Source organism: Tursiops truncatus, chromosome 21, assembly GCF_011762595.2.
Source record: "Tursiops truncatus isolate mTurTru1 chromosome 21, mTurTru1.mat.Y, whole genome shotgun sequence".
In the NCBI taxonomy this organism is placed as follows: domain Eukaryota; kingdom Metazoa; phylum Chordata; class Mammalia; order Artiodactyla; family Delphinidae; genus Tursiops; species Tursiops truncatus.
In genome coordinates this window covers 22,026,200-22,050,134 of record NC_047054.1, presented here as the reverse complement: position 1 = coordinate 22,050,134, position 23,935 = coordinate 22,026,200, and the positions used below count along the sequence as shown (strand labels likewise).

Genomic DNA, 23,935 nt, shown 5'->3' with positions numbered 1-23,935 from the left:
TGTTTGCATTTTAAAATGTCAGGCTACTGCCAGCTGTATTTGGCCCTAGATGAGTTTTACTGAATTAAAAGCTCTGAGCATCATCTTTTTATCGATTCTTCTTTACAATAAAACAATAAAACAAAAATGCTATGAGAACAGTATAACTCAATAACTCACTTCCTCTTTCAGCTTCATCCACTTCTAACTAGCTTCCCTCCCTTTCTGTCTCTGGTGCTATCCTCCTCTCCTATCACCTAGATTCTGGTCCCTAAATCATCCTGTCTGAAATCAAAGAAGTTACATGCTGGGGACGCATAATATTTATTTCCAGTTAATTCAATCTCTCTTTCCACTCCTCCCCCACCCCCTGTCAAAAAATAATAATAAATAAAGCCAATGAATCATAAGAGTGTACAGCAAGATCTCTAGAGAAAACTGTGTCCATTGGAATGCTTGCCAGTTGGAGGAAGAGTCATACACTTCACAGGGGGTAAAAACTGTCCTGTGTCAGTTCATGAACATATATAGCTTTAGAATCAGCAAACTTGACAAGTCTATATATTGGGTTAGGACATGGAAGACTCCAACTAGAGCAGGAATCTCTGATAAGCTACCAAAGGCTTGAGAATGTCATTTACATTATTCACAAAAATGAACTTGAAGTGCACTCAAGACTTAAATATAAGATCTGAAAAAAAGACCTTATAAAATGCCTAGAGGAAAACATACAGAAAGAGCTCCCTGACAGTGGTGTTGGCAATGATTTTTTGAATGTGATACCAAAAGTATAGGCAACAAAGCAAAAACTAAACAACTGTGACTACATCAAACTAAAAAGCTTCTGCACAGCTAAGAAAACAATCCATAAAATGAAAAGGCTACCTAAGGAATGGGCGAAAATATTTGCAAGCCATATATCTGATAAGTGGTCAATATCTAAAATATATAGGGAACACATACAACTCAACAGCAAAATAAATAAATAAATAATCTGATTTTTAAATGGGCAAAGGTCCTGAGTAGACATTTTTCCAAAGAAGATATACAAATGGCCAACAGGCACATGAAAAGGTGCTCAACCACACTAATCCTCAGGGAAATGCAAATCAAAACCACAATGAGATATGACCTCACACCTGTCTGGATGGCTATTATCAAAAAGACAAGAGATAATGAACCTGTAGTGAGGATGCAGAGAAAAGGGAACCCTAGTACACAGCTGGTGGGAACATAAATCGGTACAGCCATCATGGAAAACAGTTTGGAGGTTCCTCAAAAAATTAAAAATAAAACCGTCGTATGATTCAGCAACCTCACTGCTGGGTATATATCCAAAGAAAACAAAATCACTATCTTGAGATATCTGCGCTCTAATGTTCACTGCAGCCTTACTTACAATGGCCAAGGTATAAAAACGACTTAAGTATGTATCTCTGGATGAACGGATATAGAAAATGTGGTGTGATATATACACAACAGAATATTATTCAGCCTTAAAAAGGAAATCCTGCCATTTGTGACACATGAATGAAGCTAGAAGGCAGTATGCTAAGCGAAATAAGCAAAACAGAGAAAGACAAATACTGTATGGTATCACTTGTATGTGGAATTCAAAAAAAAAAAAAATAGAGAGAGAAAAGGTCAATGCATAGAACCAAAGAGTAGAGTGGTGGTTACCAGGGGGGCTGAGGGGTGGAGGAAGTGGGGATGTTGTTCAAAGGTACAAACTTCCAGGTATAAGATGAACAGCTCCTGAAGATCTAATGTCCAGCGTAGTGATTACAGTTAATAATACTGTATAGTATACTAGAAATTTGCTAAAACAATAAATCTTAAGTGATCTTACCACATACAAGAAAGGTAACTATGAAGTGATGGATATGGTAACGACTATGACGATATTCCACAATGTATAAATATATCACATCACATTGTATAGTTCAAATATATGCAATTCTATATGTCAAATATATTTCAATAAAGCTGGGGAAAAAAATAAAAGGAAGTGGGGGAATTCAACAAGTGCAGGGCATCATTGATAAGCTATGGAAGGCTTGAAAATGCCACTTGGAAATAAGGACACTGGCGTAGTGAAGGCATGTCCTCCCCAAGAACCCCCAGCAACCTGGTTTGGGATTACTATTGTCTCATCTTCAACCCCAAATCACTACTGTTAGCAAAGCCTGTCTGGATTACACAGAAGAGGCCTCTGCTATGAATAGGAACAGGCGGCCTGGAAGAATGGGAGGGCGATGACATTTCGCAGCCTCCCACAGTCCCAGCCCCACTAGTGTGGATAATGTTTGTGAACTGGGTTATTGGGAGGAACATGAAATGTGGAGTCAGGAGATGGAAGATCTACCCCTTAGCTATCAAACCTCCAAGTTCTCTTACAGTTCTAAAATTATCTATACAAAGAGCAGGTCTTTGAAAGATAAAACCCAGGGCTGGACTGGCACATAGGTGATACAAAAGTGACCCCATCCTACCCAACAGGGGCGCATGTCACACGCTTTCATTTGGAGCCCATATAGAACCCCAGAATCCTTCTCTACCCACTCCTTTGCTCCGCCTCTACAAAATGTTCATCATCAGCCCATGAGCTGAAGCCTATTTGCCATCCCTGAAGGTGACTGATTAACAGAGGAGAAACAAATTCATTTCCCCTTGGGCAGGACAGGGCAGAGCAGAGCAGAGCAGAGCACAGCATTACTAACTTCCCAGTGCTGGGGCCTCCATAAGCCATCCGACTTTGGAGGTCAAACGTCGGGTTTGAGGCTGAAAGGAAAGAGAAGCCATCAAAACAGCAAGGACGAGACGCCCAAGTTTGTCTGGAAGGGTCCGTGAAGTCAGGCACACAGACGCTTCTGTATTTACTCCTCAGAGATGTGGAGCTTTGTTTGTGATTCTGGTCATCCTTTATAAACTAAATTCTCCTCCTGGGCCAAGTGAGGAAAGAAAATACTCAAATCTACACACCGTATTTATTTGATTTTACCAAAAACTCATGAAGTTCAGTTGCTCTATTATAAATGCGGCACATGTGGAATCCATATACACAGGAGAGACAGATGGTGTATAGTCTCTCCCTGCATATGTACACAGAGGCTATGAATGTGTAAGATATACAAAGCATCGAATGTTTAGAGAGTCTGTGTATATTACATACAGCTGAAAAATCCTGGAGTCATCTCCTCCAGAGTTTCTCAAAGTGTGGTCTATTAACCAGCTGCATCAGAACGTGCTGGGATGTCTGTTAAACGGGGTCCCCATGCCAGACCTCTTGAATCAGTCCCCTCCACACCTCTACCAAGACTGATTCTGGGTCAGTGATGTATTACTGGATGTCAGGAAGTCTCTTGGAGGCACAGATGTTATTCTGTGACTCTGGGGACCTAGGCATGTGTTTCTAGGCATGACTGTATTTCACAGGCAAATGTAAATGCATTTTAGACTTATCAGTGGTTTTAATATTCTTTTCATCTCTCCCTTCCTCTATCAGCTAATCATGGCTTTAAGTATGCCTGTGTTGCTTTGTTTTTCATTAGCCCTTCCTTCTGGGTTTGTAGCACATTATGCTTAGCTATGGTGAAGCTTCTAGAATCATCCTTTGTTACATCTGGACTTGCTTCTTCCCCCTGAGTCATTACAGCCTCTTTGCAGTTTTCCTGCTGTGGCCTTGACACAATTAGATGGTCCTGATTTCCTGAAATCCAATAATTAAATGGGCGAGAATGAGCTACAGTAAAAATGAAGAACAGCCACGCTGCATCTTTACACCTTTCTCCTTTTCCTGGAGGCAGTCCACAAATCTAAGCTAATCTGATTAAGCAGGAATACAGTGGACCTCTCCATCATTACAGAAAAGCAGGGCCCTTGGAGGAGTAACTTACGGCACCTGTTTAGTTGCATTAAAATCACTACCTAAAAGGTAGAGATAAAAATTAAGTAATAAACCATAAGCTACAGAAACTTGAAGGAAGAACTTCAGAAGTCATCTGTACTAACCGTCTCAACCTGGCCAGGGCTCTGAGCCTTCATTTGTAGATTCCAAGATTGGATTGTACACGGTAAAGGACGGAGAGGTCAGAGAGGCTTCTAGCATCAGTCCAGGGCCAAAGGGTGGAAGGTTGCTGTCCTCTGAGGAATTGCCTGGATCATCCCGCACAAGCGAGGTGGGCTGACAGCCTGCACATCAGTCTGCAGCCACAGGAATCAACGCGCTACGCCAAGCTCCTGAAAAGGCCGCTGGTCCCCTGCACGTAGGGCGGAGAGGGGATTTTCTCCCCCTCTCCTGGAGAGCTTATTTTCCCTTAGAGCAGGCATCCTCCGTGCTGTCCTTTGGGAAAAGAGCTGTTGTCAAAATTTCTGCTACAGGAAGAATCTTGCAGATTTTATTTCGCTACAAATTGTTATGTCCCACGCTCCAGTAAGAATTTATGGCAAGTCTTCTGTAGGATGGAGGAGTTAGAGGTGCAGGATAACACGGGTGGTGTGGTGGGGCTGAGAGCACACTGTGCAGCAGTAGATGCTGCACCTCTGCTTTCCTAGGACTGCCATGGTGTAAAGATTTGACGAGGCTGCAAGCCCTGCTTTGAGCTGTGGGGATGGCAGATGTGGAAAAAGGGACCCGCGGACCTAGCCTGATAGCTCAGGGAAACAGAACAAGCATAGTGGAGATACAGTTTTTGAGCACTTTTCCTGTGCCAGTTACTGTGCTAACAGTTTTCTACGATGACTACTACCAATAATAATAATAACACACAAGTACCTAATATCGTCCGGCATGATCCCCAAGAAGCCCAGGAGGTTCACATGATAATCTCTATTATACAGGTGAAGTTTAGGGAGTGAAGTCTCTTGGTCAATCAAGGTCATGTGATTTGATCCCAAAGGGCCCTGCTCTTAACTCCTATTCTCCATATGCCTCATATTTTCAGGGGATGATGGTACTTAAGACCCAAAATAGATCCGTGTGGTGGGAGGTATTATATATACCCTCTCCTATTTTACAGATGAGTAAATGGAGATCTAGAAAGCTTAGGTGAGGTCCTGCCTGGAGGGACGCCTGGTAAGTGACGGCTCCAGGACTCACGCGCAGATCGACCTGATGCGAAAGTCTGCCCCTCGAGACTGGTGGGGGCCACCTTCAGGGCAACCACAAACACTGGCTAAGACCCGTGAGGATCGGACCCTGACAGAGGGCCGTGCCTAGTGCCACCTCGGCCTGGAGCTAACATCACTCCACCTTGGCTACAGTCGTGCAGACAGAACTCTTATACCTTACACTAGAGTACGCATTCAGATGGAACGGAATTGAGTGACACAATGCACCGCTCAGACAATAACAGGTGGTCAGGAAGGGCAAGAAATGGTGGGGAGGCTGAAGAAATGTGGAATACATTTTCTAGTCTTAAAGGGCCTGGAGTCTGGTTGGTGCAAGAGAGCACAGAGGAAATGAGTGATTGATACTAGCCGGTACCCATTTAAGGGCTAAATTATGTTCCATTATCTCCAAGTACTACAGAGCTTCCAAGGATGAGAGATGATCAAGGGCGGGAAGGTTAAGAAAGGCTTCCTGCAGGAGGTGGGACTTGAGCTGCGCCTTGGAGGAAGCAGAGGTCGGACGGGGGGTATTACATCAGTAAGTGCACGGAACGGGGAAAGAACGTGGTGTGTTCATGGCTGGTGCGCAGCGAAGCACTTAGGGCTGCTGGCCGGCCTCAGGAGCACCTCCGTATCTGGGGGCTGGGATAAACCAGGCGTCTCAAACCAACCCAGATAATTCGGAATTGAGGTTGTTACGTTATGTGTTAAACTACTAAACTTGTACACAGCGGATCAAAGCAAGAGAACAAAGTCATCTAAGAGAGACTGCCTCCAGCCTGGCAGGACTCAGTAACAATGGGGACTGAGGGACATTTCTCCAACTCTAAAGAGACTGCGGCCATCAGAAAAAGGGACAGTTGATCACAGAGCCGAGAACATCATGGGTGAGTGTCCACTCTGCCCATCACAGAGAACCTGTCCCAACCCAGGTGGTCCACTCTGAGTGGCTGGTGTATTTCTCCCTCTTCTTTTACTTGAAGTATAGTTGCTGCACTATATTATATATGTTACAGCTATACAATATAGTGATTCACAATTTTTAAAGGTTATACTCCATTTAGAGTTATTATAAAATATTGGCTATATTCCCTGTGTTATGTGTATTTCTTATTTTTAATCACAGCAGGCTCTGTGAGCATGGCTAAGGTGCTTCCTTCCCTAAGAGAGGCCTCTGTTCCCCTAATAAGTGAAGTGGCCAAGTCTCTGAAACTGATAATCCAGCCCAGACTGTGGCCAAATTGTCCCATAAGGCCATTCGGTGGGGACCTGCTTGTCTCCGCAGGACCCCAGGGCTGTTGCATGTCTCTCTGGTTGCGCAATGAACGACTCCAGAGGTGTCATCACCCACACCCCTGGCCACCCCGCATGACCCCATTTAAACTTTAATAAATATATCCGGAAGGTCCCCAGCAATTCTCAGAGCTGGAGAGCTAGGCGGCCTCAGCTGGAGCCCCTTCCTGGGCCCCCTTGGGCTCTGGCAGCTGAGCGAGTGGCGTCAGGAACCGTGTATTAATGAATGCTCCATCACCACCACGGTTGGAGGGAAGTGCTCGGCATTCACGTCCTATCTCTCACAGAGCCCCGTGTTCTGGCAACTGTCAGAAAATCACCAGTGTCCCTCCCTCGCACACGAGAGAGACAAGATTGTGGGATCAGCTCCTGCAGATACTTAAAAATTCCAGGCTGTGCTTATCTGACCCGATGCTGACCTGATTTTGGAGACAGTCTTGTTTCCTTGGTGGTTAGTTTCCTGCCAGAAAATGCTTGTGTTTTATAACTGACCCGCCAAACCCGCTGGGCAGAGCAGGGCTCCTGGCGTCAAAGTTAAGGGAAACGGCCCCAGGAATCCTGAAGGGAAAGGGGGTCAGGCCAGACAAAGAGGAGGTGGTCCAGAGCGCCCACGGAAAATGGGCTTAGTGATGGCTATCTGTCCACCCAGTGGAAGAGGCACACGCACACTGATGGAGCCAGGGCGTGACCCGTGGCACCTCGTCAGTGATACGTCCCCGACAGTGTAAGGAAGCCTGGAGCCCTTTCAGGCCAGACACCCAGCCTGATGTGTTAGACGCCCTGGGACCTCGAGAGGAAGAAAGCAGGGGTTGGGGACTCTGAAACAGGAGGAGGAAATGTACAGGCGTGCACATTGTGTGGCACCCACATGTGTTGGACTGGGGGACATTTAGAATAAAGCAAGTAAAGCTCTGAACACTGATGTTGTTTGCGAATTAGGGGCTCACACATAATACCCATCTTCACCTGAATTCAAAATCCATAGAGAGAAAGATACAGGCGGTCAACAGTTGGGGAGCCACATGTCAGCGTTATTACAAATAAGCCGGCCAGCGAGCGTGGTTGTAGACCTGCAGCCTGCGGGTTGTGCTAACTCTTGGCCTCTGAAATACCCACAGGGACCAGAGCTCAGCAGGTCTTCCCACAGGGCTGGGCCCCTCTGCCTGCAGGCTGCACAGGAGGGATGGGAGCTGCCCGCAGGCACGTATGGAACAAGGAGGAACCAGGAAAAGCTGAACCACGCGGGCTCAGATTCTCCTCCCAATACCCCGACCAGACGAATGACTTCCTTACCAGATGGAATGGGTGGATGGAGGCTCGGGGGTCCCTTAAAAGAAGTCCTCCTCATGGAAGTACAAACCGAGCAGAAGAAGTCCCCACCCCTTAGCAAGTTCTCCGCAAACATAAAGCAACAGCTAGAATCTAGAATCACTACATTGTAAGGTCTCCCTTACCTGACAGGAAACAGGCATCTCTCTGAGTGTCCCGTGGACTTCCAAGACGTGCCTTGGTGCTTCGGCGGTCAGCAGGCTCGGTTTTCCAGGCCCAGAGAGGCCAGTACGTTGTAATAGTGCAGCGTGAGTAACGGGACCAGAAGAAGAAGAGTCTCTACGCAGATTAAAAAGGACACCCGGAAACCTCGGGGTTTCTCGCGGTACCGAAGTGTTCCTCCCTCCAGCAGAAACATCCGCTCCGGGAGCGCAGGGCGCATGCTCAGTCCCTCCCAGAATTGACTGTTTCTCTGCACTTTGCACTCACTGAAGGTTTGGTGATTTGGTCCCCATCCGCCCCATGGGACAGAAAACCGGCAAATCTAGATATTAACTAGGATTGATCTTACCAGTCCTGAACTTGACACGGGTTCGAGCCCTGGTCCGGGAAGATCCCACGTGCCGCAGAGCAACTAAGCCCGTGCGCCACAACTACTGAGCCTGCGCTCTAGAGCCTGTGACCACATCTACTGAGCCCACGTGCCACAACTACTGGAGCCCACGTGCCTAGAGCCTGTGCTCCGCAACAAGAGAAGCCACCGCAATGAGAAGCCTGCGCACCGCAACTAAGAGTAGCCCCTGCTCGTTGCAAGTAGAGAAAGCCCAAGCGCAGCAATGAAGACCCAATGCAGGCAAAAATAAATAACTAAATTTATAAAAAAAAAAAAAAGTACAGCATGGTGACTACTTAACCACACTGTACTGTATATTTGACAGTTCCTGAGAGAGTAGACCTTAAAAGTTCTCATCACAAGAAAAAAGTGTAACTATGTGAGGTGATGGATGTTAACTAGACCTATTGTGATCATCATTTTTAATACATACATATATCAAATCAGTATGTTGTACACCTAAAATTAATACAGTGTTATACATCAATTATATCTCAGTAAAACTGGGAAGAAAAACTTTAAAAAATTTCCTTATCCATTCCTTTTAGATAGGTGTTTGCATAGCATGTATTTTGCATAACCTCCTTTAGTAACTGCACTGAATGCTGTGTTAGTTTTGGGACTGTAATCTCAATTAGTTGAATACTTTGTGGCAGGATTATGGTTAATTTCATGGTCAATTTAACTGATGCCTCGCTCCTTCTTTTGAAATGCTTGTGATAATGTAAATCTTTCTAAAACATATTGAAGGAGTTTAGGCTTTTCTTGCAGAGCCACTGCGATGGGATTCATGTGAGACAGGACTAGGCTGATGGGATGGGGTGACTCTTTAGATGGTGGTGGGCTTGCAGCAGGAAGCAGGTCAGGAGCGTGGACCAGCACCTCAAGGTGCTCAGCCACAGACGAGAAGAGCGGACGAGAAGGCAGTCAGGGAGGTTGGGGGTCAAGGATGACTCAGTCACCAGCTGAATCCTTGTCACTTACCGGGTTGCACGGTGACCTTTAGTCTTCAGCCTTCTGCTTCCTTTTAAGATTCCGGCATCCTGCTGTATAAGCACAGAAACCTGGACACAACAAAGGGCCTTGCAGCACCCAGCAGAATAATGCTGAACCTAATAGTCTTACGTGGAAAGGCCTTATATATAGTTAAGACATTCATTACTTCTGTGAAGTACTTCCATGTACATAAAAATGGTAGTAAAATATTAAATGAGGTAGAGAAACCAGATTACAGATGGAATGGAAGCTAGGGCTGCTGGCATCCAAGTTATGGAAAGTTTCGTATAATGGTATTTAACCTTATTTTCCAGCTATCATCTTGGACACCGTGGTTATGGTCATGAAGATTGGGAAGCCCTTTCTGCAAAGCTCCACCTGGATCTGAGAAAATGCTGCTCTCTCCCTGTTACGAGTAGATGGGGTCCATCTTGTACTTTTGTGTGGCTTTGGAGGGTGTATAGGAAGAGAACACGGCTTTAGGAAATGATGCTGTCTATGATTCTAATTTATTTTTGGACTCCTGAGGCTTAAACGTTAACCAGAGTAAAATAAACATATATGTGGAAACTCTGTGAGTTGCATTCTATCTACTGTTTCCATTTCTTTATCTCTGCCTTTTAATATAGTTGAAATGTCCCAGTTTGAGCTACAAAATAAGTCTGTGTTTGTCAATGAAATCCAGTTGTTTGGATATGATGGTGTTCATAAATCCTCTGAATTTAGTCCTCTGGAATTTTCCCGGATTGAAATCAAATATTCACACTCCTGCCTGGCTTTCAGATTCCAAGTCAGCGGTGTTCTCCACTGCACACAGCCTGTAGGTGACATTTGGGAGGGAGGTTATCACAATGTAAGGACTATGTGAGTACTCAAGCCTTATCTAATCAGGTTTTCTTCACACTTGTTTTATTGTGTTCAAATCCCACTGCCTTATCGAGTGACTGGACTTTCTAGTGAGATGTAAGAAAAGAGAGCTTCCCTACAAATGCTTGCCCTTGTTTTAAACCCATTCTCCTGCAAGTTTGAGGAGTTTTGCTCCCTGGCTTTGGCTACATCATTCCTGGCTGATCACTGAGTTGGAAACCTGAGCTCTGTTCCTATCTCTCTAGTTTTAGGAAACACTGCTGAGTGGGGTAGGTGTTTGGACAAGAGGATTCTTAAGGTCCCTTCCAATTTTTGGTGTTGTGGATTCTAAAATCCAGTTGCCACAGAATTCAACACAATTTTTCCTTGCTCCCTACAAAACAGGCATTCAATAAATATTTGTGGAAAAAATGAATGGATAAATAAATAAACAGATGGACAGAACTGTCAAGTGACTATGGTTCCAAGCCCTTCTCCCAGTTCCTCCCTGGTAAACCTTTTTGCTTTGGATAAAAACTTTTGCAAAAAGAAATCCTGGTGCCAGATATACTCCCTGATATGCCAGAGTTCCAGGGGTAGACGGGCAACTTTATCTACTCTGGAGTTTCTCACCACATGGAGATATAACGGATACTCTTCAAAGCAAATGGTGTTACCACGTCCACCCAGTAGGTGGCTATTATTTTTTTAAAAAGGAAAATAACTAGTGTTGGTGAGGCTGTGGAGAAATTGTCACCCTCATCCGTGGCTGGTGGAAATGTAAACTGGTGCAGCTGCTGCGGAAAACAATTTGGTAGTTCCTCAAAAAGTTAAACGTAGAATGACCATGTGATCCAGCAATTCCACTCCTAGATATATACTCAAAAGAACTGAGAGCAGGACTTCAAACAGATACTTGGACTTGAATGTTCATAGCGACATTATTCACAATTGTCGAAAGGTGGAAACAACTGACAGATGAATACATAAACAAACTGTGGTCTAGCCATACAATGGAATATTATTTAGCCTGGAAATTCTGATGCATGCTACAACATGGATAAACCTTGGGGACATTACGCTAAGTGAAATAAGCCAGACATAGAAGGATAAGTATTGTATGATTCCATTTATATGAAATATGTATTATAGGCAAGTTCACAGAGACAGAAAGTGGAATAGAGGTTACAAGGCGCTGAGGAGAGGGGAGAATGGGGAGTTATTATTTAATGGGTACAGGGTCTCAGTGGGGGATGATGAAATAGTTCTGGAAATGGATAGTGGTGGTTGTACAACATTGTGAATGTATTTAATACCCCTGAATTGTACAGTTAAAGATGGTTACAATGCTAAATTTTATGTTTGTATATTTTAGTGCAACAAAAAATAGCAAAAATAAACAAAACAAAAGGGGAATGTGAAAGACCAGAGGTAGAAGAAGGCTATCAGGTAAATTATGCCTCAAAATCCTGCTAACTACAGAAGCTAGCGTTTCATGGTGCTTGCAGCTTACAGGTGCTCTCATATGTCACTACCTCAATCCTTGCAACGTCTCTGTGGGGGGATTATTATCCCATTGCACCGACGGATAAACTGAGGCTCAGTTGACTCACCCAACAGCATATCATTAGCCAGTAGCAAAGTTATGATTTGAACACCTGTCTTCATACCTGAAATGCTGTGTTCATCCTGCTTCCCCGCAGCAGCCTGTCAAAGCATTGACCATGCAGCTTGCAGAAATGCAGCCCACACGCGGGACCAGCGAGTAAGGCCAACGAGATGGTAAGGTGTGCTGCCCCAGAGGCCAATGGCCTGGTCTGCCATCTCCAACTGGCCTCACTATCACCCTTCCCTGAGAGAGGAAGAAGGTCACAGTGCTTACAGCTGGGTTGATGGCATTGAAATGCATTTGCTTTGAATATATACAGTGACTATAAAATAACTATAACCCCCAACTCCATCCCCTCCTTAAAGCTTATGTATTCAGGGATCTCTTCAAGGCATTGACATCAAATTCCAATCTTCTGCATATCAGAATCCAGCACTTCTCCTTACAGCCCCCTACGCCATCTTTCAAGAAAACTTTTCTATCGTTTGACATTTGAATCCAGCGTCCCAGGCATGAAATCAAGTATCACGAGGAGTTTCCCCCATCTGGTGAAATTCATGCATATCCTTTGCACTTTGTTTGTGAGGTTAATCTCTTCAGGGCCCCATTTAGCACAGAGATAGCCATACGTTTCTCCTGATTTTATGGTTGCAGAAGTTACTCCATCAAAGCATCCACTGGCTTTTTCTGAGCATCATGATCCATCTGTGTAATTAATGGAGCCACTCTCCTGCCAAAACCTGGCCAGTTCAGTCTGCCTGTTGCTATCCGTAGCAGCTTGAAAGATGGCAAAGACGGCCCCTCAATTCTGATTTTCACCCCCAAGTCATTCCCCCATGGAGCTCCTGTTGTTCTTGGCGTTCCTGCCAGTGGGCTGTTAATTAAACTCCCCAAGTTGTTATTTACAGACAGTGGCTGCCTCAGGGTGCCAAGGGCAAACCGTGCACACCCTACCTACTGTCCATCTGTCCCTGATTTCCCGCACTCTGTCTCTGGAACAGTGAGCCTTGGGTTCCTAGGTCTGGCAGTGTGCTCACCCAAACACCCGCCCACTGCAGCTGGGGAGAGGCAGTGGGGCCTAATGGTTAGGAATATGGGCTCCAACAAGCCTGCTGGGGTTTCAATCCTGGCTCCACCAAGGACAAGTTCTGCACCACTGGGAAAGCCTCTGAACCTCAGTACCTCATTTCAGGACCTCAGTTTCCTCATGTATAAAATGGGGATAGTAATGGTATACCCACCCCTTTAAATAGTTGAGATTAAATATCCTCTAACATGTAAATTACTTAAAATAGCATTGGAAGCAGAGTAAGGCCCCAATATAGGCTCATCCCTACAGCTCTTAGCATTATTACTATGTACCTGGATTTACAGAGCAATTCACCAAAATCCTAACCTTCAAAAATTTCCTAGCAGCACCTTATCAACACCCACAACTGGAGTACTCAAGGGCAATCATGTAAGTGGCAACCCTTGGCCTTCCCTAAATCCTCTGTAAACTTTCAGAAGCCGCTGCAACTTGGAAGTCAGAGATTATGAATCTCCAATTGCCAGACCTGTTGAGTCACTTGCTCCTACGCCAACTGTTTGTGTCGGAGCAGAAGACTTTGTCTCCCGTTAGTCACTTGACTCTGTCCTCACAGCTCTCGCCTCTGGCCATATCGTATGAGCTCTTCGACGTCACGTGAGCTCTGGTGCTCCTCAATGTTTGCACGTGCCTTTCTCTTTGTGTGCCACGGCTCCTGGGGATATTTCAACTCTTACTCATTCTCCATAACTTCTCGTATGGCTCATCCTTCTAGACCTTCAGGCATCGGCTTCCGTTCTGCCTCTTCATCTGTCCTGGCCCAGTCTGCAGAAAGGGCTCCTTTCTGGTGTAGCCCCACACCTTGTATTCATCACACACTTCTGTTGTAGTGTGTTACTTTTCCCCACTAGACCCTAAGTTCCTTGAGGGTGGAGACTGTGTTATGGCTTATGGTCTCTCTGGTCCTCAGCACATTTGGCATTTCAAGGATGTTCAGGAAATAAATGAACCACCCATTGAGGGATGCAGAACTTTCCAGGGAGCGTCCTAAGACAGGTGAAACAGTCAACATGACTGGAAAACTTGGAGAAGGTTTCACAGCAGAAGTGACACGTGGAACTGAGTCTTTAAAGATGAGAATGATTTTTGACAAGCAGAAGAGGGAAGAGGCAAGTGTCTCCAGACCAAGGAACTAACAGTAGTGAGACTCACAGGCCTTGAGATCTGTTGAGGCTAAAACCTGGAGTGGGGTGGGAGGTGGAGGGAGCTAGAGGGAGGTGGGTGCCGGGCTGGAAGGCGGTGCTCATTTGGGGAGACGGATGTGAAGGATGTTCTGCACCAGTAAGAGGTTGGGCTTTATCCTGCAGAAAACTGGGGTCTATGAACATATTTTAAGCAGGATGGTGTTTTGGAAACTGTATGCCTGGAACAGCAAGGGGCAGGAAGTGCGTCATACGCGTGGATACATAGAGACTTTGCTGGTAATGCACGTAATACCTCTGGAAAGATAAACTCTAGAAACTGGTACCAGAGGGTGGCCCTTTAGTGGAGGAACAGCGGTGGAAGGAAGACAATTTTTGCTGCATTCCTTTTGCACTGGTTCTATTTTTCCAGGCATTTGTATTATATTTTCTAAAAGAGTACAAGTTTTAAATAGGTAGTAAAACTGTGAAAATGAGGAATAAAAGAAAGGAAGACAGAAGGAAAGGCGTCTCACACCACACGTGAAAGAGCAAATTACCCCCCAGAGTCTGGCCGGGAAGACCGGCCAGGAGACCATGGGGATGGGCAGGAGAGCGATGGTTATCACCCACCTGGGGCTCTCCTGCCCAGAAAACCAAGGCCACGGTGCAGCCTCGAGTTTGCACACTCCTCTCCCCTCGAAGATGCAAGCGGCCTATTGTAAATCCTCTTATGTCATACTCTGATCCCAGCCTCAAATGTTCGACAAGGCAAACGCAGCCCCAGTTATAATCAGAGAGATGCCTGCTGCTCCTCCGTGAACCTCCATGCACCCTGCCTCACACCCATCAGCTTCCCCGCGGCTCAGACCTCTCTGAGCAGAGGCCCTGCTGCCGCTCACCAGCTCATTGGTGCTTTGCGCTGAGGCCAGCCCCTCGTGGGACCCCAGGGGTTGCAGGCAGGAGGGGGGAGAAGGGCTCTTCCTTCCTCAGGAGGGTGACTTGAGAGAGGCCTGCTCTCCAGACCTCCCGAGAGCTGCTGTTCTGTTTTCAGGACACGTGGAATCCGAAAAGAAGGAAAGAATGCCAGGTCATGTTTGAAGTTCAAATTCGGGCATAGCGAATCATCGGGGAGACCTACCTTGGCCCCCAAAATGACGGCTTTGGGGCTGTGAGGAGCTAACAGTTTGGGACTCCCAGTGAGAGAAATTTCTAGAGACATCACAACATGTTTCACAGAGGAACTTGTGATTTCAGGTGCTGACGGCAGCACAAACCTAGGTGCACTTCGGTTTAAGAAAACCCAATTAAAAAAAAAATCTGGACTTTGGAACTGGATGTTAAGAGTAAACCGAATACAATTTTTGAAGGTTACTTTCCATTTACAGGGATTACAAAACATTGGCTCTATTCCCTGGGTTGTACAGTACATCCCTGAGCCTATCTTACACCCAATAGTTTGTACCTTCCATTCCGTCAACCGTATATTGTCCCTCCACCCCACACTGGTAACCACTAGTTTGTTCTCTGTATCTGTGAGTCTGCTTCTTTTTTGTTATATTCACTTAGTTTGTTGTACTTTTTAGATTCCACATATAGGTGATATCAGACAGTATTTGTCTTTCCCCGTCTGACTTATTTCACTTAGCATATGTATCGTACAACACAGCAAATATGGCCAATATTTTGTAACAACTATAAATGGAAAGTAACCTGTAAAAATTGTATTAAAAATTTAAGAAAATATTTTTAAAGAGTATACTGAATAGAGTCCAGGTCTCAGGAATGCCTCTCTGGCCCTGTCTCGTTGATCTTGAGTGAATCACTTCACCTGTCTAAGCTTCAAGTTTCCGTCTAGATCTGCAAGATGCATTTCAGCTCTCCCCTTAATTCTAGCAGCAACTATTTGCACCATGAAGGGTTTCTTGATTTATTCATCGATGCCCTGTTACCTGTTATCCTAAAGTATATTCAGCGTCACTTTTCAAGATGCTCACGGCTCATCTGAGAGGTGGGTGTGGGGAGGGCATGAGTAAGTGAGGCACTTTTTGCTCAGTCTCCCAGAGCTTTAGACTTTCAGATATTGGGGAGGTGGGTGCAGCTTTATTTTGCTCTAAGAACATGTCTGATGCTGGCTGTCATCACATGACTGAAGCTGGGAGGTCCTGTGATGGGGACCCTTTAGGTGGCACCAATGACCTCCTCTTGCACAGGAATCTGTTGATATGAAAATCACGTTTCTGATACTGCTAGCAGATCAGGACCTGTGTCTGTCAGTTTTTCAAAAGCCTCTGCTGATGGGAGCTCGGCTCTTGCTTGCTAACAAGGATCTGAAAGTGGTTTGAAATAACTTGAAGACATTTTTCAAGATGTTCTGCTTTTAGGAATATCCAGCAGACAGTAAATATCATTAATTGTGCCAAACATACTCTCACAATTTGAATTGTCAGAAATGCAAAATAAAAGATTGAAATTATGCGTCACACAAAGAATACATTTAACCAAATTATTTGACTCAAAATTAAATGAAAGGCTGAAGGTACTTACTTTTTAATATGTTTTACGTTGTTATGTGACTTCTCTTAGAGTCATTTATATTTAAGTCGTATTTCTTTAAAGCAAGTAATGTAAATTTGCTCTTTCTAGTGTCTTTTACGTCACCAAAGCAAGCAATGTGTCTTCCATATGACTCTGTTTCCTGGTGATGATAGTTGATGCAGCTTAGTATTTCTAACGTTTGCCCTGGCTCTGATTCACATGGAGAACACTCTTATTTCCACACTGTTTCACTCTCTTTAATTCTGGATGACTGCACTGGCCACAAGAGCAAATGCTAAAGATATTGATTCTCACTTCCCTGGTCCAACAGTCTCTATAGTAGAATGACCAGATAAAACAAAGGACTGGACGTCTGGTATTTTTATTTGCTAAGTCTGGCAACCCACTGCCAGAGCCCTTCTAACTTCCTCAGACCTCCTCTTCCACCCAGTCCTCCTTCCCTCTCTTCACCCTCAACTTTCCCCCATCTTTTGGGGGGGCCCGCACCCTGAGCTCTTACTCACCTGCTTGCTTCCACAGCCCGCACCCACACTCGGCCACCGTGAAGTGCTGAACTTGTGGACAGGGTGCTCCCACCAGAGAGACCCTGTGTCCAGCCTTGGAGGCTAAGCTTCCCTCTCACTCCTTGGGTTCAGTCTTTTGCCAAATGTTTCCTATGTCTGTCGTGTCCTTGAGCTCAGCTCCTTCCTGAGGATGGCAACAGGAATTTCCTCTGGTCCTATAGCATCTTTTATTCATGATGGACGACCAAATTATAGGGATGAAACTAAAAGGAGAAAGGATTAAAGGGCCATCACTCACGGTGTGGGTTCCTAATGCATAAGAACTTCTTAATGTGGGGATCATGCTTCCAAGACTCCAACCAAATCATCCTCTGTGACCACAGACCATCTAGACCCTAGAGGATATGGCTTCTGCTTTCTTGTTACTGAGCCACCGTTTCCTTAAATGAGCTGGACTCAAAAGAGTGCAAGCAGAAAGCAATTATACTATTTTTTCTGTGCTAAGTTGAATGCTGCTTCTTTGCTCCTGGATGAAATCTCAGGCAGGTCCTGTGGAATTAACAAATAGCCCCATTTTTCAGATAATAAAAATGTCCAGTTCAATCCAGAATTCAAGTTTGTCATACAATCTAGAGTCCTCTCTTCCTGCCAGTTTGGGCCAGATGCAAGATTAGGAGCTGGCGGTGGTGTAGGAGCTTGTTGGCTCCATCACTGTTTGAACTCCTTCTCGATTCAGGCTTCCCCAGAACAGGAGCAGAGTGAAGGAAAGGGTGGGAGCAAGAAAGGGCTCACCTGGTTGAGACCACTGCAGTCTGGTGTCAGGATGCTTCTTTCTCCTACTTAGCACTTCCATGGGTTCTTTGAGGGTCTTCCGTTGGCACCTCGCCCAACGTCATGGGAGTCTCCAACCTGCAGTTCTTTTTTTTTTTTTTTTTTTTCGGTACGCGGGGCTCTCACTGCTGTGGCCTCTCCCGTTGCGGAGCACAGGCTCCGGACGCGCAGGCTCAGCAGCCATGGCTCACGGGACCAGCCGCTCCGCGGCATGTGGGATCCTCCCGGACCAGGGCACGAACCCGTGTCCCCTGCATCGGCAGGCGGACTCTCAACCACTGCACCACCAGGGAAGCCCCCAAGTTTGTTAAATTGAGTTGAACAAGAGTAACAGGTAGGTCAAGACTCCTCCTGGGTCTTATTTTTGCCAAAGCCTCCAAACCAAAGACAAGGTTAAGTACCACCCACCTTCTAAAGGGAGGGGCCGACCACGTCCATATTGAAGTTAGACAGAGGAGGCCAAGCGACCCAGCAACCTCCTAGGCATCTGAGGGGGCTCATGGCTTTTAGGCGAGAAGAAGGATTCTTTGGAGAGGATGGTAGGACCAGGGAGAGCCTTGTGGTTCCCCCAAGCCTCCTCCACCTCCCACTGCCTCCAGGATAAATGAAGAGGGACCTTAAAGCACCACCAGCGGAGATTCGAGTGATTTTCAGGATAGGGGGATGGACAGCCCACTCGCTGGCCAGGTGCTGGCTGGTCCCCTCAAACTCTCCAGCCTTCCCCTTGCGGTGGCTGGAGGGGCATGGGAGGGTTCCTGGGAGGGCCTTGAAATGTGGCCCCTGGATTTGCTGGTCGTGAGACGTGAGGCCTGACTCACCACTGAAGCAGCCTGCAGGAGGGTGCTGGCTGAAGCCCCCACTGAGGATTGGGAGAGGAGAGAGGGCAGAGGGAGGCGTACCTGTGAGGCCCCAGTTTGGAAAGGACCACAGCCAAGAGGGCTGGCGGCTTGGGGGAAGGGAGCCCAGTAGCAAAGTGCCGAGAGGAAGAGCCGAGGGGCCGCCTAAGAGCGCATCTCCAAGTGCCTCTTCCCTGACGGGGACTGGGGTCCTTGTGCGGCCTTGACCTGCGTCTGAGGGAGTGTGGGCAGTGATGGCGGGGTGAGAGCGGCGGGGAGGTTCGCCTAACCAACCCACAGAAGGCGCCAGAGCAATTCTCCAATATATGTGCATCCGCAGTGAGAGGGAACATGACACAGTGCGGAGCCCTTTCCCTGCCCCGGCTCTGGCCCTCGGGGACCTGGAAGCAGCAGAGAGAGCAGGGGAGGGACAGGAAGAAGGAGCAGGTCTGACCCGAGCCGCGGTGGGGCTGGGAGAGAATGCAGAAGCTTCTGTTGGATGAGGGAGTGAAGTTTTGATTTGGATTATACTGGATTTTCTGGGGCTTGAAGGGGACCAGGGCATTCTAAAATCTGCCCAAGATGACACTAAGGCCTCGGCGGGGGGGGGGGGGGGGGTGGGGGGGGGGGCGGAGAGCTGAGGGCGACTGCAGTGGGGAAACACAAAGCTCTTTCCTGATTTCACTCCAACCTGTTCAATAACCCGTTACACTAGGAAGTGTGGGCAGGCGCCGAATGCTAAGAACAACACCGCGTTTCCCCGATCCTAAGACACGCTTTTTTTTTTAACATTAAAATACTTCTGAAATCCAATCCCTTGGAAATCCCAGCGCACATCTATTTTTGTTCCCTAAAAAAGCTTTTTGAACTGATGCTGCTTTCAAATACATTGCTTTTTAGGATTGAGAACATTTTGTAATGATAGAGCTGTCTAGAGGTCTTATGGGTTTTTCAGTGCTCTCATTGCGTGATTGCTTTCAAGTCCAATGCTACTCTCTGACCTTCTGGCCCTAGGCAGCTGTGCTGTCCAGCCTGGGTGAGGGTGTCAGGAAAAGGACAGGACAGGAGTGAACAGTGGTTGGCCTGAAAGTGTAGGCAGAAAGCACAGGGAACTCCCAGCCATGTCCCTGGCAAAAGGTGTCCAGGGAACCGCAGGACAACCCAAGGTTTCCAGTCCAAGGGGTGAGGTAGGGATCAAAATCAGAAGCAAAGATTTGGCTGCATGAGATTGTGAGAGTGAGTGAGTCTGGAGAAATTTTTAAAGAAAGGAACCTTTAAAATTTTTTAAATGGGTATCTGTTCATCTGTGGATGGGCACTTAGGTTATTTCCATGTCTTGGCTATTGTAAATAGTGCTGCTATGAACATGGGGGTGCAGATATCTCTTCAGGGTAGTGATTTTGTTTCCTTTGGATAAATACCCAGGAATGGAATTGCTGGATCGTATGGTAGCTCTATTTTTAGTTTTTTGAGGAACCACCATACTGTTCTGCATAGCGGCTGTATCAGTTTACATTCCCACCAGCAGTGCAGGAGGGTTCCCTTTCCTCCACAGCCTCTCCAGCACTTGTTATCCGTGTGAGGTGACTGATGTTAACTAAACGTATTGTGGTAGTCATGTTGCAATATATACATACATCAAATCATTACACTTTACACTTTGGACTAACACAATGTTATATATCAACTGTATCTCAGTAAAACTGGGAAAAAATAAGCTGTGGCAATAAAATTTTTTAAAAGGGTAATAAGTGCCTTTGATTGACTCCATGGACAGAAAGAGAACTTAAGAAGACAGATGGTATAGACAGTCACTGCTACATAAGATTAGCCTAAGGAAGAATGAAACTGAACACCATAAAGTAGGGTTGAGCAACTTGTCCAAAGTGACAGCAACTAATAAACAACAGAACTAATTACCTCCAATTTTTCTTCAATTTTATCCCTTAATACGAAAAGTCTTCAAAATGAAAAAAGTAAAACAAAGATACATTGAAGGAAAATAAAGCTTAGAATGGTAAAGAAATAGTAAGAAAACACTTAGCTCTAGATCGGAAATACTGAGTTCCCACACAAACACTCTTCTCATGGGGGTCAGTGAGAGACATGGCCGTGGTGTGATGTCATGACTTCCTGCTGAGACTGGACAAGGTTTAAGGATCCTGCCAGCACGGTGCCTCCCTTGGGCAATCACCCCCAAGTGAACCTGTCTGGCCCTGTGAAGCTGCCTCTTCTACGTCAGTTTCCCCCTCCCTAGTCCAGACGAGGTCTCACAGAGTCTGGAAAGATCCCAGAACCCTGGTCATAATCTTTGAGACGTTCTTTGGGGAACAGGATCTTCCAAATTTCAAAAAGATGAATTTCAAACATGGGAGCAAGAGGCCTGTTATTTCTTGGCACAGTCTGACAATTGAATATTAAGTGAAAGAAGTGAAGCTTCTTAGAAAATGAGCTAAGCGTTCACAAAAGAAGTCGTGCAATACTAACCTCATTATCTTTCACGGCATTCATATCCTAGCACGGAAGGGGAATCATAGATAGAGTAAAGCATTTGCTAAAGTTCCTTAAAAACAGATGGAAGTATATTAATTGGATGAAATATGGTTTGGCAAATTCATACGTGATTAAAAACCTGAATCGATAGAGAATAAGCAGCTCTGTGAGTGGATATTAATAAATCATTGCTGAATGAAGAGGAGCATTTATATATTATTTATTAAGGATTGATTTATTTTGTTGCTTTTAATGCCGCCAAAATTCTTATTAATGATATGGAGCAATAGAAAAAAATCTATTGGTGGCATGATCTAACATTTCAGACAAGACTGTGGTTATTTGGGTAAATAACATATGGCTGATCTTTATTTGTGGGTCAGGATAATTTAAACCCCTTGTTTATGGAAAACAATGTCTCGTAGAGCATTTTAATTTATACCTGAAATACTTTGCAGGCGATGGGAGCAGAGACTTCCGTGTTGGGGCTGCCACCTTAAACTACCCCAGGTCCTTTGGTGATAAATGATGGATACTGCTTCACAGTCATAAAATCTTTACGAATTTTAGAGTACCATCTAATCAATCTTGGTGTCACTTTTGGTTGTTTCTTCTAGCCAAACATTCTGAGTTCTCTCAGGGCATAATAAATCATGGCATTTAGACTTTTAGCCCCCATGCCCTCTATTCTCTGAACATGGTCTGTTTATCCATGTCCCTCTTAAGATGTGACAACTAATTACCAACTCCAGGTAAGGTTGAATCACCTAAGAGCACAGTGTAGTGATGTCCAGCCTTGATCTAGAAACCATTCTTTTACAGAAACAGTCTAACATCACGTCAGCTCTTTAGTACGTGCTTCACACCTTTGGCTCTTACTAAGCTGTAAACTAAAGCTCTCACGTCTGTTTCATTTGACCTGCTGTTGAAACAAGTATCCTCCCTCTTGTCCCTGTTGATGTTTTGGAGACTGAATACATGGCTGTACCTTCGCTCCTGTTATATTGTAACTTATTAATTTCAGAGTAATCCATCAGTTAGCAGTATTCAAACATTTAAATGTGTCATCGGTGTATTCATTTAGCACAAATCATCTTGCATTCATTCAACAAACACTCGAGTACCTCTGAGACCCTGGGCATGGAATAAGCAACAAATATTTAAGTTCTGAGTTCCAAATATGTTATGACCTACCATAGAACCAATATCTTTTAGAAGAAATAATCAAGGAATTCTAGATAGCAGGAAGACATTCCATGCTTCCAGGAGATTTCTCTCCAAGCATCATTTTGTCAGGGGAACATTGTCTGGAAACAGATCACCTAGCTTCCGCTGGTACTCCGTTCCCCAGCTCCCCGCCTTGCTTACTGCAGATAAAGATTAGATTCATATTTTCTTAATAATTTATCTGTGGGGAGGAAGGTGATCTCCGTGTCTTACTCTTCCGCCATCTTCCCCCTCTCTTCATATTTTCTTAATAGTTTAAACAAGCTTTTCAGTTCTCTCTATCCCCAGAAAGTAGATCTACACATGGCTCCAATCATATCAGATTTCCTGGATGTACCTGTCAGCTCTCATCCCTTTGATGCTGGTGGCTTGAACTTCTGGCCCTCCCATTAATTCATGACTTGAATTCGTACATGGGGACCATCGGGCATTACTTGGAGGGCATGATTGCAAGAGCAAATCACTTTGAGTGAGGAGAAATGGTTTTTCCTCAAAGTAGCTTTGTGATAGAAAGCAAATCTCACTGCCTCTCTGAGCCTTGGCTTCTTTCTTTGCCAATGCAGGGGCTAGACTTACAGCTCAGTGTTACGACCACAGGATTAGGAGTGTAACCGTGACTCTTTCTTGTGCATCAGGGATGTTAAAGTGCTCTGGTTTGGGATGCTGGGGAAGGGGGCTTGAGACCCTCCTTAGGACAATGGTAATACTTTGAGTTTGCAGATAAGGACAAAAGAGAAAGTTTGGCTTTAGCCAGAAGGGCTCTACTGGCTAAAATGAAGCTCCCAAGTTTACAAGGACCTTGACCACAAGGATGGCTTGTGTACTCAGCTTTGAAAATTCATTTGCAAAACTGTGGCCCCTTTCAGAGAGGTTTTTTCTTGAAGGAGATGAGATGAGGGGGAAAGAGAGATACTTTACGTGTGTGTGTGTGTGTGTGTGTGTGTGTGTGTGTGTGATACACACAGAGAAAAATAAGTACAGTTGAACAAACAGTTGTAAAGAGAAAGCCATGTAAGCACTGGGAGGTCCTGTTGAAGTTGTTCAAAATGCAGAAAGTTTAACACCAAAGAGAACTCACTGATTCTCGGATGTCAGCTCATGAGAGCTGAGGGCCCAGGGCCTTGGGTCAGCTGCTTTTTCTCTCTCCCAGGCCTGGAAAGGGTAAATGGTCGCCTGCATGCTGGCTGCTCCTGCTTTCCCCTGGCTCCAAAGAAGCAAGATGGAGAATCCTCTGGAAGGAACAAGAGAACAAGAGCCTTACTGAGGTCGTTGCAGACTTCAGCTAGAGCCCATCCCTGCCATCTGTCCGGCTGGAAAGACCAGCCTCAAAACGCGAAACAGGGACGCAGGTCTTTGGGGCTCTCCCATCCCCCTCTCTGTGTCCCCTCCAGGGGCCCCATCAGACACCTGGTCGTCTTCCTAACGTCAAGGACAGGAATCCAGATTGCCATCTTCACCCCGATCACACCCCAATCCCAAGAAAACGTAACGGAGACTTGGCTGACCAGGGTTTACAGCGTAACTGCTGGAGGACAGCCTGCCAGGTCCGCAGGAAAGGAGCCCT

At 45.6% G+C, this 23,935-nt stretch overlaps 1 long non-coding RNA gene across 3 annotated transcripts in view; it reads right to left on the bottom strand.

The window, feature by feature from the left end:
* Positions 1-8,574: 8,574 nt before the first annotated feature.
* LOC109547664 (uncharacterized) overlaps positions 8,575-23,935 on the bottom strand; it is a 68,470-nt gene continuing 53,109 nt past the window's right edge. For all 3 annotated transcript variants that reach the window (XR_012329018.1, XR_012329019.1, XR_012329020.1), the window contains 5 exons: positions 17,777-23,602; positions 16,985-17,247; positions 16,470-16,620; positions 11,776-11,957; positions 8,575-10,077 (listed from right to left, as the gene is read on the bottom strand). This is a non-coding gene — a long non-coding RNA (uncharacterized lncRNA). The remainder of the gene's footprint in view (positions 10,078-11,775; positions 11,958-16,469; positions 16,621-16,984; positions 17,248-17,776; positions 23,603-23,935) is intronic.